The sequence below is a fragment of the Hyla sarda genome, chromosome 4 (assembly GCF_029499605.1).
Source record: "Hyla sarda isolate aHylSar1 chromosome 4, aHylSar1.hap1, whole genome shotgun sequence".
In the NCBI taxonomy this organism is placed as follows: Eukaryota; Metazoa; Chordata; class Amphibia; order Anura; family Hylidae; genus Hyla; species Hyla sarda.
In genome coordinates, this window is record NC_079192.1 from 179,216,071 (window position 1) to 179,229,760 (window position 13,690).

General features: G+C 42.7%; 1 protein-coding gene across 4 annotated transcripts in view; it reads right to left on the bottom strand.

Moving 5' to 3' along the window:
* Positions 1-13,690, bottom strand: part of PSTPIP1 (proline-serine-threonine phosphatase interacting protein 1) — a 162,147-nt gene that overhangs the window by 107,587 nt on the left and 40,870 nt on the right. The window lies entirely within an intron of this gene.

Genomic DNA, 13,690 nt, shown 5'->3' on the forward strand with positions numbered 1-13,690 from the left:
GGGGGGGGGTTAACTCGGCTGCCTATACCTATCGGGAAGGGGGGCTACCTAACTTTATACCTGGATGCCTAACTACTTACCTACATACCAGGCTATCTAACTACCTACATACCCAGATGGTCCTATAATCACTTACACAGATCATTTATTGTATACTGGTCTGTGTATAGTGGTTTTATTCAGTACAGTATGACGGTATTATTGGTCATGGAAATTTACCTACATTTAAGTGTTTCTTGGCCTCGCGGTCTCCCTGTAGTAGTGATGTCACTCACAGCGCTAGGTCCCAGCACCCCGTAATCCACCAACAGTACAGCAAGCCGGTGAGACACCACCGGCTGGGGCAGATCTCCAGGCTAATAGGCTGACTGTAACCATGGACTTCTGAAAACTACTCCAAGCACAAAAAGCAAGTACAACGGGACAAGCTCCATACTATCAAGGACGCGGACTTACAGCTTTGCTGGATTTTTAAGTGGAGACAAGAACTTCCCTCTGGGCAGAGATTCTGAGTACACTCCTCATCAGGATTTTAGTAAGTGAGCCTCTATTACTATTTGTAGTTTTTATTATTAGAGCGCCGATACACATTTATATATATTGTATACTGTTTAATAATATATTTATTGTATTGTTAAATGGGCTCTGTAAGATGTATAAACATTTTATGATCTTTAAAGTGTCCCTGTCAGTATACAAAACTCTTGTATACTGGGAGGGACAGGGACTGTAGCTAACAGGAGCAATCTGATAGGTGATGTCATCCTGTAATTCACGGCAAGTCAGCTGACCCAGGGATGACCACTATCTCCTCCTAAAAGTTTTGTTGGTCAGACTGGTGATCACATGACCCAATTACAGTAATGAAGTGCATTGATGCAGCTGTACTAGAGTAAAAGAGAGGACGCTGAAGGACTAGAAAAACCTGGAGTGCTTTTTAAAGTGTCCAAGAGATCCTAAGAATTTGGACAGTCACCTACTCGGTTTAATTCAGACATTTTGATAATTTCCACACTGTAGAACAAAAGGATCTGTCATACTTAATATGTATAGCCAACTTAAGTAGCACAATCTAAATTATCCTTCTGTAATTCTCTTCTTTTGTTTAGATAAGATACATTGGCCTTATTTACTTTGTGAGCCCTTCCTACTTTTGTCAGGTTCCGACACAATGACGCAGCATACCACAAAGTGTGCCTGCGCCAGAATTTGTAGCGCAATGTGCCTAAATACACCTACAAACCGAACAAGGGGGCATGGCAAGCTGGAAAAGGGGCATGGTGGACCAAAAAAGAGTGTGCTTACAGCCAAATCTTGTTACCATTGAATTTACACAAAGTCCGATGAATATATGGCTGAAAACTCCCATCAAGAAAAAGCTGGTCAGAGCATTCCCCACCTGTGTGTCCTGAGTAAGGGTACGTTCACATGAGCAGATCCACAGCATATATCACGCTGCAGATCCGCCACTGAAGGACTCCTACAGGGTGCCTTTAGATGTGCCTGCTCTGAGAGGCAATCCACTCCAAGCAGACATTGCTGCGATGTGCGAGTTGCCGCGCATGCGCGGTGTACTCGCACACATCGCGGCCGCTCCCCCTGCTGCCTGAGCTAGGCCGAGAGCAGCCGCGATGTGCGAGTATACTGCGCATGCATGCGGCGACTCGCACATCATATTTGGGTGGATTAGTCAGATTCTCCTTGCAGCTTCTCCTTGCTCATTCTAACCACTTTTTAACAATATAATTCTTTCCTGTATCTTATATTTGCTGGGTATCCAGTACTGGGTCTAAATACCAGCTGATGCCTGTCATTACTGCAACATCCAAATATCCTTACATGCTTAGTGTGAACATACTCATATACTGCAAATGCTCATTTGGTCATTTCTAAAAAAAACTAAAAAAACTAATGCAATACAGATATTTATGCAGCTATACATTCACTACACATGTACTGTTAGGGCTAATGTCAGACTTGTTCTTCAAAAAAGGAATGTCTTATTTCAAACCAAAACTATAAACAGAATAATAGTAAGAAGAAAATAATGTCACAATAATACATATGCACAGGTGAATGAAGGGAAGAAACAATATGCTATAGATAAAAAGTTCTGTAGAGATTACTTAGTAAACTGAACTTCTACATGTATTTCACAAGCTGAGGAAATATTTCATCAAAAAAACATTTCCTTCCGGTGCTCATTTAAATCTTTCAGTTGCCTTACTGTATTTTTTTTGTTCTTCCTCATTATCTTAACAATGATTCATATAGTTACTTAAATGCTAATCTGACGGGTAAAAGCGTGACACTGAGTGTTTCCTTGTGTTACACTGACTAGGATCCCAGTCAGGCAACAAAAGGGATTTCTTCAGTGGCATACGACATGTAGGGCTTCTTTCACACTGCCGTCGCGCCCTGCCCAAAAATAGGCGTTAGGCTTTTTTTTTTTTTGCCTTTAATGGCTGGTATCTGGACGGGGCACAACGGGCAACAATGGGTTCCGATGGATCCCATTGACTATAATGGGGTCCGTCGGGCGATATTGTTTTTTAGTGGGAGTAGCGGAAGAAAAAGTCAGCGCATGCAGTAATTTTTCTCACGCTATTCTTCCCTCATTTCGTAATGGCCACTGCACTGCCAGGTCACAATGGCAGTGTGAAAGGGGCCTAACCTAGACAGGACTTCTCAATCTATTTCTACTGAGGCCCCACCAGCCAGCACCTGGCCATATTTCGGCCTCATTATCCAGAACATAGTGATACCTGGCCCTCACGAGCCAGATCTACAAGTGTCAGCTGTTACTGTGCTAGAACAGATGGGATTTCAGCCTTTAACCAGCTGGATGCCATTGTCAATAGGGACTGCAGCATCTAAACAGTTAGAGAAAGGGGCTTCTTCTGATTGTTCACTCACCACTACCGTGATGTAATCATTGACTGCCATGTGTTTTCATAGCAGCTGGAAGCCTAATAAAAGCCTCCAGGTTTGCCATATTCCAATGGTTTGGAAAATTTTAATGTTTCAAGAAACATATTCTCAATAAATTTGTATTAAAATTTGTGCCCAATTAGAATATTATGTAAGTATATTATACAAGCAATTAAAAGTGGTTAAGTGCTCTAGTGGAACCAATAAATAAATGTGGAATTTTTTTTAATAAAAAGTTGAGAAATATATAAAAAAAAAAAAAATTAACCCCTTAAGGACCCAGCCATTTTACACCTTAGGACCCGGCCATTTTTTGCACATCTGACCCCTGTGACTTTAAACATTAATAACTTTGGAATGCTTTTAGTTATCCTTCTGATTCCGAGATAGTTTTTTCGTGACATATTCTACTTTAACATAGTAGTAAAATTTTGTGGTACCTTGCATCCTTTCTTGGTGAAAAATCCCAAAATTTGATGAAAAATTTGAAAATTTTGCATTTTTCTGACTTTGAAGCTCTCTGCTTGTAAGGAAAATGGATATTCCAAATATTTGTTTTTATTATTCACATATACAATATGTCCACTTTATGTTTGCATTATAAAACTTACGTGTTTTTACTTTTGGAAGACACCAGAGGGCTTCAAAGTTCAGCAGCAATTTTCCAATTTTTCACAAAATTTCCAAACTCACAATTTTTCAGGGACCAGTTCAGGTTTGAAGTGGATTTGAAGGGTCTTCATATTAGAAATACCCCACAAATGACCCCATTATAAAAATTTCACCCCCCAAAGTATTCAAAATGACATTCAGTCAGCGTTTTAACCCTTTAGGTGTTTCACAGGAATAGCAGCAAAGTGAAGGAGAAAATTTTAGAGAGTACGTTTTTTTAAAATGGTTTTTGGGGGGCATGTTGCATTTAGGAAGCCCCTATGGTGCCAGAAGAGCAAAAAAAAAAAACACATGGCATACCATTTTGGAAACTAGACCCCTTGAGGTACGTAACAAGGAATAAAGTGAGCCTTAATACCCCACAGGGGTTTCACGACTTTTGCATATGTAAAAAAATAAAAATAAAATTTCACTAAAATGTGTGTTTCCCCCCAAATTTCTAATTTTTGCAAGGGTTAATAGCAGAAAATACCCCCCAAAATTTGTATCCCCATCTCTTCTGAGTATGGAGGTACCCCATAAGTTGACCTGAAGTGCACTACGGGCGAACTACAATGCTCAGAAGAGAAGGAGTCATATTTGGCTTTTTGAGAGCAAATTTTGCTCGGGGGGGCATGTCGCATTTAGGAAGCCCATATGGTGCCAGGACAGCAAAATAACTCCCACATGGCATACCATTTTGGAAACTAGACCCCTTGAGGAACGTAACAAGGCGTAAAGTGAGCATTTACCCCCCCCCACTGGTGTCTGTCAGATCTTTGGAACAGTGGGCTGTACAAAATTTTTTATTTGCACAGCCCACTGTTCCAAAGATCTGTCAGACACCTCTGGGGTGTAAATTCTCACTGCACCCCTCATTACATTCCGTGAGGGGTGTAGTTTCCGAAATGGGGTCACATGTGTTTTTTTTTTTTTTTTGCGTTTGTCAAAATCGCTGTAACAATCAGCCACCCCTGTGCAAATCACCTCAAATGTACATGGTGCACTCTCCCTTCTGGGCCTTGTTGTGCGCCCCCGGAGCACTTTGCACCCACATATGGGGTATCTCCGTAGTCGGGAGAAATTGCATTACAAATTTTGGGGGGCTTTTTTCCCCTTTACCTCTTGTCAAAATGAAGAGTATAGGGCAACACCAGCATGTTAGTGTAAAAAATTTATTGTTTTACACTAACATGCTGGTGTAGACCCCAATTTCACCTTTTCATAAAGGGTTAAAGGAGAAAAAGACCCCCAAAATTTGTTAGGCAATTTCTGCCGAGTACGGCGATACCCCATATGTGGCCCTAAACTGTTGCCTTGAAATACGACAGGGCTCCGAAGTGAGAGCGCCATGTACATTTGAGGCCTGAATTAGGGATTTACATAGGGGTGGACATAGGGGTATTCTACGCCAGTGATTCCCAAACAGGGTGCCTCCAGCTGTTGCAAAACTCCCAGCATGCCTGGACAGTCAACGGCTGTCCGACAATACTGGGAGTTGTTGTTTTGCAACAGCTGGAGGCTCCATTTTGGAAACAGTGGCGTACCAGACGTTTTTCATTTTTATTGGGATGGGGAGGGGGGCTGTGTAGGGGTATGTGTATATGTAGTGTTTTTTACTTTTTATTTTGTGTTAGTGTAGTGTAGTGTAGTGTTTTTAGGGTACAGTCACACGGGCAGGGGATTACAGCGAGTTTCCCGCTGCGAGTTTGAGCTGACGCGCAAAATTTGCTGCATCGCAAACTTGCAGCCTGATACTCACTGTAAGCCCCCTGCCCATGTAAATGTACCCTGTACATTCACAGGGGGAGAGGACATCCAGCTGTTGCAAAACTACAACTCCCAGCATGCACGGTCTATCAGTGCATGCTGGTAGTTATAGTTTTGCAACAGCTGGAGGCACACGGGTTGGGAAACACAGAGTTAGGAAACAGACAATGTTTCCCAACCAGTGTGCCTCCAGTTGTTGCAAAACCACAACTCCCAAACATTCTCAGGCATGCTAGGAGTAGTAGTTCGGCAACATCTTTAGAGCCAGATGTTGCCGAACTACAACTCCCAGCATGCTTGGAGTTGTAGTTTTGCAACATCTGGAGGACTACAGTTTGCAGACCACTAATACAGTGGTTCCCAATCTGTGCCCTTCCAGATGTTGCAAAACTACAACTCCCAGTATGCCAAAACTGTCCAGGCATGCTGGGAGTTGTAGTTCTGCAACATCTGAAGGGCCAGATGTTAAAGAACTACAACTCCCAGCATGCCTGGACAGTAAGGGCATGCTGAGGGTGTGTAGTTTTGCAACATCTGGAAGGGCACAGTGGTCCCAAAACTGTGGACCTCCAGAAGTTGCAAAACTGCAACTCCCAGAATGCCCAGACGCCAAGGGCTGTCTGGGCATGCTGGGAGTTGTAGTATACAGGGTCACAATACAGCAATGCATGTCGCTTTACGGCGACGTGTATTGCTGTAAAGGGTCCGACCGCGGCTGTAATGTACTCACCTGTTGCCACCACCGTCTTCACGCCGGGATCCGGGTCTTCAGGGACAAGGTAAGTACCGGGGCCGGTCCCCAGAATTCCCCCGTCCCCCGCCGCGTCCTCCGGTCTTCCTCCCATCCTCTCCGGACTTCAAGGGGCTGGGCAGGGCGGGAGGAAGTAAACCCCCCCCTGCAATTGGTCGGTTAGTTAACCGAAGAATCGCAGGGGATCGGAGGAGGTGGCAGGCTTGCCACCTCGCTTCTATACTTTAGCATGGTCCTGGCTGTCTGTGACAGCCGGGATCATGCAAAATTACCGGGCGGTCGGGTCCCAGAGACGCGATCAGCGCGGTATCGCCGCAGATCGCAAGGGCGATTTCCCTTGCGATTTGCGGCGATCGCCGACATGGGGTGCCTACATGGCCCCCCTCGGCGTTTGCCCTGGATGCCTGCTTTTCAGCAGGCATACGGTTCCGATCTCTGCCCGGCGCGCGGCAGGGACCGGAAAACGCCAGGTCCTTAAAGCCCAGGGTGCGGGGACGTCCCCGTATGTCCTGGGTCCTTAAGAGGTTAAAGGGGTTATCCAACATAAGGTAATTTTAGTACTTACCTGCCAGACACTAATGGACTTGCTTAGGAAGGATCTGTGCTTGTCTTGGGGCTAAATGGCTGTGTTGTCCACCATAACACTGCTGCTTACTTTTTGTGAAATGGCTACTTCCTGTTGGAGTTCCCTCCCTCCAACTACAAGTCCCATGATTCCTTGTTTATAATTGTGAGGTCACTTTTCTTCCTCCCATACATCATCCACCCCACACATTTCAGCACAGCTGAATGCTGTGGTTGAAACTATAATTCCTTGCAGCCCTGTGGAGAATTTTCTCCCTCCCACTCAGCAGTCACTCCATCATTGAAGCAGACAGGCTCCCTTTCAACACAACACTAATGATGTAATGTCTTGAGCCGCACTGCAACCTGATAAAAGCCTGACACACTAATTTTTGTATGCTGCTAAAAAATTTACACCAGGCAAAGATCACATAAGAATTGTAAGACCACCATCACACTCACGTACAGAAACTATATTATGAACTACACTAACTTTACAGCCCCTTTAGCACACTCAAATAAAAATACTGGAACATCCCTTCAAACGTTTTTAAAAAGTTTAAAAATGTTTCTCTTTCATAACCTAAAAAATATAAACAATAAAAAAGAAACATAACTGTTATCCCTGTGTCTGTAACAATTCAATTAAAATATTTAATCTTTTATCCCACACAGTGAGTGCCCTAGGAAAAAAACATCCCAAGCTGATGGGCTTTCTTGCATCTTGCAGCCCAAATGATATAAAAGGAATCATAATGTTGTATGAATCTATAAAAAATCCTCACTTAGGTTCATCGCTGCAAAATTTTAAAATTTATGGGTCTCACAATGTGGCAACACTAATTAGGCTCCTTTTCTTCTACTCCCTCCTAGACTTATCATTCACTGTGAAAAACTGCTTAAAGGGGTACTCTGCCCCTGGCATCTTATCCCCTATCCAAAGGATAGGGGATAACATGTTAGATCACTGCGGTCCCGCTGCTGGGGACCCCGGGGATCACCGCTGCGCCACCCCGCTATCGTTACTGCACAGAGCGAGTTCGCTCTGTGCGTAATGACGGGCGATACAGGGGCCAGAGCAGCGTGACGTCATGGCTCCGCCCCTCATGACATCACGGCCCGTCCCCTTAATGCAAGTCTATGGCAGGGGGCGTGACAACCGCCACGCCCCCTCCTATAGACTTGTATTGACGGGGGCGGGCCGTGACGTCACGAGGGGCGGAGCCATGATGTAACGATGCTCCGGCCCCTGTATTGCCCGTCATTACGTGCAGAGCGATCTCGCTCTGAGCAGTAATGATAGCGGGGTGCTGCAGCAGCGATCCCCGGGGTCCCCAGCAGCGGGACCCTGGCGATCTGACATCTTATCCCCTATCCTTTGGATAGGGGATAAGATGTCTAGGGGCGGAGTACCCCTTTAAATTCATGAAGACAGATCAGTTAACTCAAGTATCAGATTACAGCTGCTCATGCTAGTTACTATCAGTTCTCATTCAGTGTTAGATTTTTAGCTTACACTGTTCAGTACTGCTCTTTAACCCCTTAAGGACCATGCCCATTTTGGCCTTAAGGACCAGATGAATTTTATTTTTGCATTTTGGTTTTTTCCTCCTCGCCTTCTAAAAATCACTCTTTTATATTTTGTTCTACAGACCCATATGAGGGTTTGTTTTTTGCATCACCAATTGTACTTTTGTAATGTCATCACTTATTTTACCATAAAATGTATGGCGCAACCAAACAAATATTATTTATGTGGGAAAATTGAAAAGAAAATGTAATTTTGCTAATTTTGGAAGGTTTTGTTTTCACGCTGTATACTTTCCAGTAAAAATGACATGTTTTCTTTATTCTGTAGGTCAATAAAATTAAAATGATACCCATTATTATTATATGCTTTTCTATAATTGCACCGCTTAAAAAAAAATCTCAAACCATTTTAAAAAAATTAGTATGTTTGAAATTGCCCTATTTTGACCACCTATAACTTTCTCATTTTTCTGTATATGGGGTGGTATGAGGGCAAATTTTTTGCGCCATGATCTGTAGTTTTTATCAGTACCACTTTTGCTAAGGTTTTACTTTTTATAAATTTTTTTTATTAATTTTCTTTTGGAATAAAATGTGACAAAAAAGCAGCAATTTTGAACTTTTAAATTTTTTTTTTTACGTTTACGCAGTACCCCGTACAGAATAAACAACAATATATTTTAATAAGGAATATGGAAAGAACTCCAGCTCAGGTGCAGATCAAATCAGTATAGCTTTATTTTACATCACGCCAGAAGCAACAGGTAACAGGTCGGAAGTGACGCGTTTCGGCCAGGTGCTTGGCCTTATGTATGACTAAGGCCAGCACCTGGCCGAAACGCGTCACTTCCGACCTGTTACCTGTTGCTTCTGGAGTGATGTAAAATAAAGCTATACTGATTTGATCTGCACCTGAGCTGGAGTTCTTTCCATATTCCTTATTGTCTGCGAGTGCAAGTCCGCACTCTCTCCGTGCTCGATATCCGGACCAGGGGTGAGCTGGCTTCGTTTCAATATATTTTAATAGTTCAGGCTTTTACACACGTGGTGATACCAAATAGGTGTATGAATTATTTTTTTTTACACTTTTTTGGGGGTAAAATGGGAAAAACGGATGTTTTACTTTTTTATTGGGGGATGGGATTTTTCACATTTTTTTACTTTTTTATTTAACATTTTTTAAAACTTTTTTTTAACACTTTAATAGTCCCCATAGGGAACTATTTATAGCAATCATTTGATTGCTAATACTGTTCAGTGCTATGCATAGAGCATAGCACTGATCAGTGTTATTGGTGATCTTCTGCTGGAGGGGACCTCCGGCTGCCATGCTGGATGATCGGATGCCCTGTATTGATCACGGTATCTGAGGGGTTAATGGCGGACATCCGCGTGATTGCGGATGTCCGCCATTACTGGCGGGTCCCTGGCTGCTGATAGCAGCCGGGACCTGCCGCGCATGACGCGAGCACCGATCCGGTGCTCGCGGTCATGGCGGCGCGTAAATGTACATCATGGTGCGTTAAGTACCACGGCACCATGACGTACATTTACATCCATTGTCGTTAAGGGGTTAAAGGAAATCTGTCATCAGTTTCACCTGCTTTAACCTGCTAGTACAGAAAGGTAGTACAGGTGACCCTAATGGCAACCATACTTACCTGATCCCATTCCGTTCTCCAGAGGTATTGGGTGGAGCCAAACCTCTATGATGGCTCCCATTCACTGCACTCTCAGAAGAGAGGATCCTGCTAGCATAGCCTGAGAAAAAGCAGACTCGTACAGGACTTTAAAAGGAAAGCTGTCATCAGTGTCACCTGCACTAACCTGTCGATACAGACAGGAAGTGCAGGTGACACAGATGACAACCATACTTAACTGATCTTGTTCCGTGTTCCGGCTCTCCCGCTATCTTCTTCTGTATCTTTCATTCCAGGGCCGACTTGGAGCATGGGCGGAGCTTCAAGTTTGTCTAGCAGCAGGACCCAGCAGGAGAAGCAGGAGTGGTGATGTCCTTTATGAGCCTTATTTTTCTCAGGGTATGCTAGCAAGATCCCCTCTTCTGAGTGTGCAGTGAATGGGTGCCATCATAGAGGATTGGTTCCACCCAATAGCTCAGAGACAATAGACAATTAGACATGAAGCCTGCAGAGGGGAAATTTGGTGGAAATGCCATATACACTCATGACTACTTATTCTAAAAAGTTACCCAAAACAACAGGTAGGCTTCAACATGTCATTTTAGCCCATAGGGTATGCAGTAAAATCAAAACCCAAGGAACAATCCTAAAAACTGCACTACTTCTTTTATTATTCCATTCTACGCTACAAAAAAAGAATGTATTTTTTTTTCAATACATTGGCCCTGATTTACTAAGAGTGGAGTGGAGTTTTCTTTGTGTTTTTTTTTCCCAACAGATATTTTTCCACTGTATTCACTAAGATTTTCCTACATTTTGCTCTATTCCCTACATTTTGCTTTTTTACACATGCTCTGAGCTGTGGATTTTTCCTCAGCTCAAATCTACCACATTTTCTGTGGAAACCTTAGTAAATATGTTATAGACAAAGAAAGGTCCAGCTCACCCTCTAACCCTGAAGCAATCCAAGTGCCCGGAAACCATGGTGCAGTGGAGACAGGCTACAAGCAAAGGAAAAATCCAGCGCTGGACAGGTGGAGTAAAATCACAAAGCTTTATTTTCTACTTTAAAAATGCAATATCAAGCTTGTACAATGAAGCAGAGCTCAAGCTTAAGTAAATATTAGTAAATATGTTAGGATCTTTCAAAAATGTCGGGAACACACCCCCTTTTGATGACCACACCCCCCTTTCCTGGCAGCCATGCCTCTTTTTCGGGTTCTCAGTAAAATGGAGAGTTGGTCGGGTTTTTTAAATTTTGGCGCAAATTCTGGCGCAAACGTCACATGTCCTAGAGATATGTCTAAAGTTTAGATTGGTGTGGGTCTAAACAGACTAGACCATGACCAATCACTAGAACAAGACGGGAGAAGCACTAGGCTAATTGATTCTCTCTTGTCTCTCTCCAATAGACACTCTTCATAAACTTTTTATCAAATCTGTCTTTTGCAGCAAGACAGGGAGAGAAGCACTTAGCTGAGTTCTTCTCCAGGCTCATTGTAGTGATCAGGGGTATCTGAATACCCAGATCCTAACTGATCAAAACTTTCTATGACATGTCAACAGTTCTTTTAAGTGACAGTGACACTTTAAGTACCTATTGTTGGGATTTAGCTCTGTAGAACCAGTCAAAAAGTGTCAAAATAGCAGTCAGAGACAGGAACATTAAAACGGGGCTTTTCGTGTCCTTATTTTTCAGTAACAAAACAAATACAGCCTTTACACAGGCATAATAAATAATAATTCCTGCCTTTTCAGTGCTAACTATATAATAAATCATCCCTGTCTATACAGGTTGTTACTACCAGCCACCCAACACAGTAGACAGCAAACGTGTTACTCACTTCAGTCACAATATCCCCTTCTAAGGCTTCAACCTTCAGGAATAAAGCTCCCATCAGAGAGTCAGATTACTCTCAGCCTCTAACTACAGACTAACTCTAATATAGGGTTAGATTGGAGGCCGGAAAACGGCTGTTTGCCTCTGAGCACCCCGCATCACTGGAGTCTCCTTGCCGGAACGGAATGACTGTATGAAGAGTCTACACAGAAAGCTTCATCTTCCTTACGTCATTGACTCTAACAGTCTTCGGCACCTGTGCTGCTCTAGGCTAGTCTAATAAACTGGAGTGGACCAGACACAGGATGAAAAGCCACACTACCAAATCTAGTTTTCACCCCTTAAAATTCCAAACCTGATTTCTTGCCAGGGATTGAACTATTTCCTGGATTCCCCATATCTTACCCACCTTCTCCTGGATGAGACATTTTCTTTCTAAAATTTGGTATCCATATTCAAAAGGTACCTTGGGGGAAATATAGGGATCCCTGATGACCATTCCTGCCACGGTCTCACACTATACAGCTGTAGTATTCTTCTCTCCACACATCTACTTGGTTGTATGCTTGACTAAACTAGTTACAAGACTCATTGCAAACATAATGGTAATAGTTTGACTGCCTTTCATGAAAGAAACCTCATATAACAATACAGTGCTAATACATATGCTTGGTATAAGAATAGAGCTAAAATAGCTTGAGGTTGCACATTGGTTTTAGTGGATTAAGTTTGAGGAAGTTTTATGCAAATGTTTAGAAACATAAATTACATCAGTCACATTATAAACACTTGTTAAGCTGACCACACATTGCATTAGGGCTTCACAAATATAATCCATACATACCTTTATTCTGAGTTTTGGATACTTTAGATCCTTAAAAAAAGTTTTTTTTAAGCCATCCAGAAGTGTTGATGGTATCTATCACTATACTGTATTGGGGTATTTTTGGTCTTTGGTGCAGTTGGTTTTGATATACTGCCTAAGGGTCTATCCACACGTACAGTATCCTGCGCATATGTGATGTGATGGATTTGATGCGCAGGATGTCTGGCTGCAGAATTTAATGTAAACTAAATGACTGAACACAGCCTCAAATCCTGCTCATCAAATTTAAATAGGCACTGTCAGATATAAAAACTTTTGAAATGTTGTAAAGCATGCAAAACCAATAGGTTTTGCAATTGCTTTCATTAGAAAATTTTCAGTATTTCATACTGAAAAAGCCAGTCAAGCAACTGCCCCCCCCCCCCTGCCTTCTGTAAACACTGCTTCGTCCTGGGCGTTTTGGAGGTGAAAGGGGCTGTTTTTCTTTTGTTTGTTTTTTTAATCAACTGGTGCCAGAAAGTGAAACAGATTTGTAGTTTACTTCTAATAAAAAATCTTAATCCTTCCAGTACTTATTAGCTGCTAAATACTACAGAGGAAAATTATTTTCTTTTTGGAACACAGAGCTCTCTGCTGACATCATGACCACAGTGCTCTCTGCTGACACCTCTGTCCATTTTAAGAACTGTCCAGTGTAGGAGAGAATCCCCATAGAAAAACATATGCTGCTCTGGACAGTTCTTAAAATTGACAGAGATGTCAGCAGAGAGCACTGTGGTCATGATGTCAGTAGTATTCAGCAGCTAATAAGTACTGGAAGGATTACGATTTTTTAATAGAAGTAATTTACAAATCTATTTAACTTTCTGGCACCAGTTGATTAAAAAAAAAAAAAAGTTTTCCACCGGAGTACCACTTTAAATGTCTGATCACGGGGGGGGGGGGGGGGGGGTGATTTGTAAGACTGTGATCTCCTGACCAATACCCGACCTCCGCTCCATGCTTAGATTACTGTTGACAACCACAAAAAGCGTTAATGGCAGACATTAGCGTGTGTGATATCAACCATTAGCGGTGTGTCCATGGAGCTTGCTCGCTTCATAGACGTATCATAAATGCAGCACTGTTCATGAATTAGCTCACTGCAGTACCGTACATTTACAGCTCATGTCTTTAAGAAGTTAAGG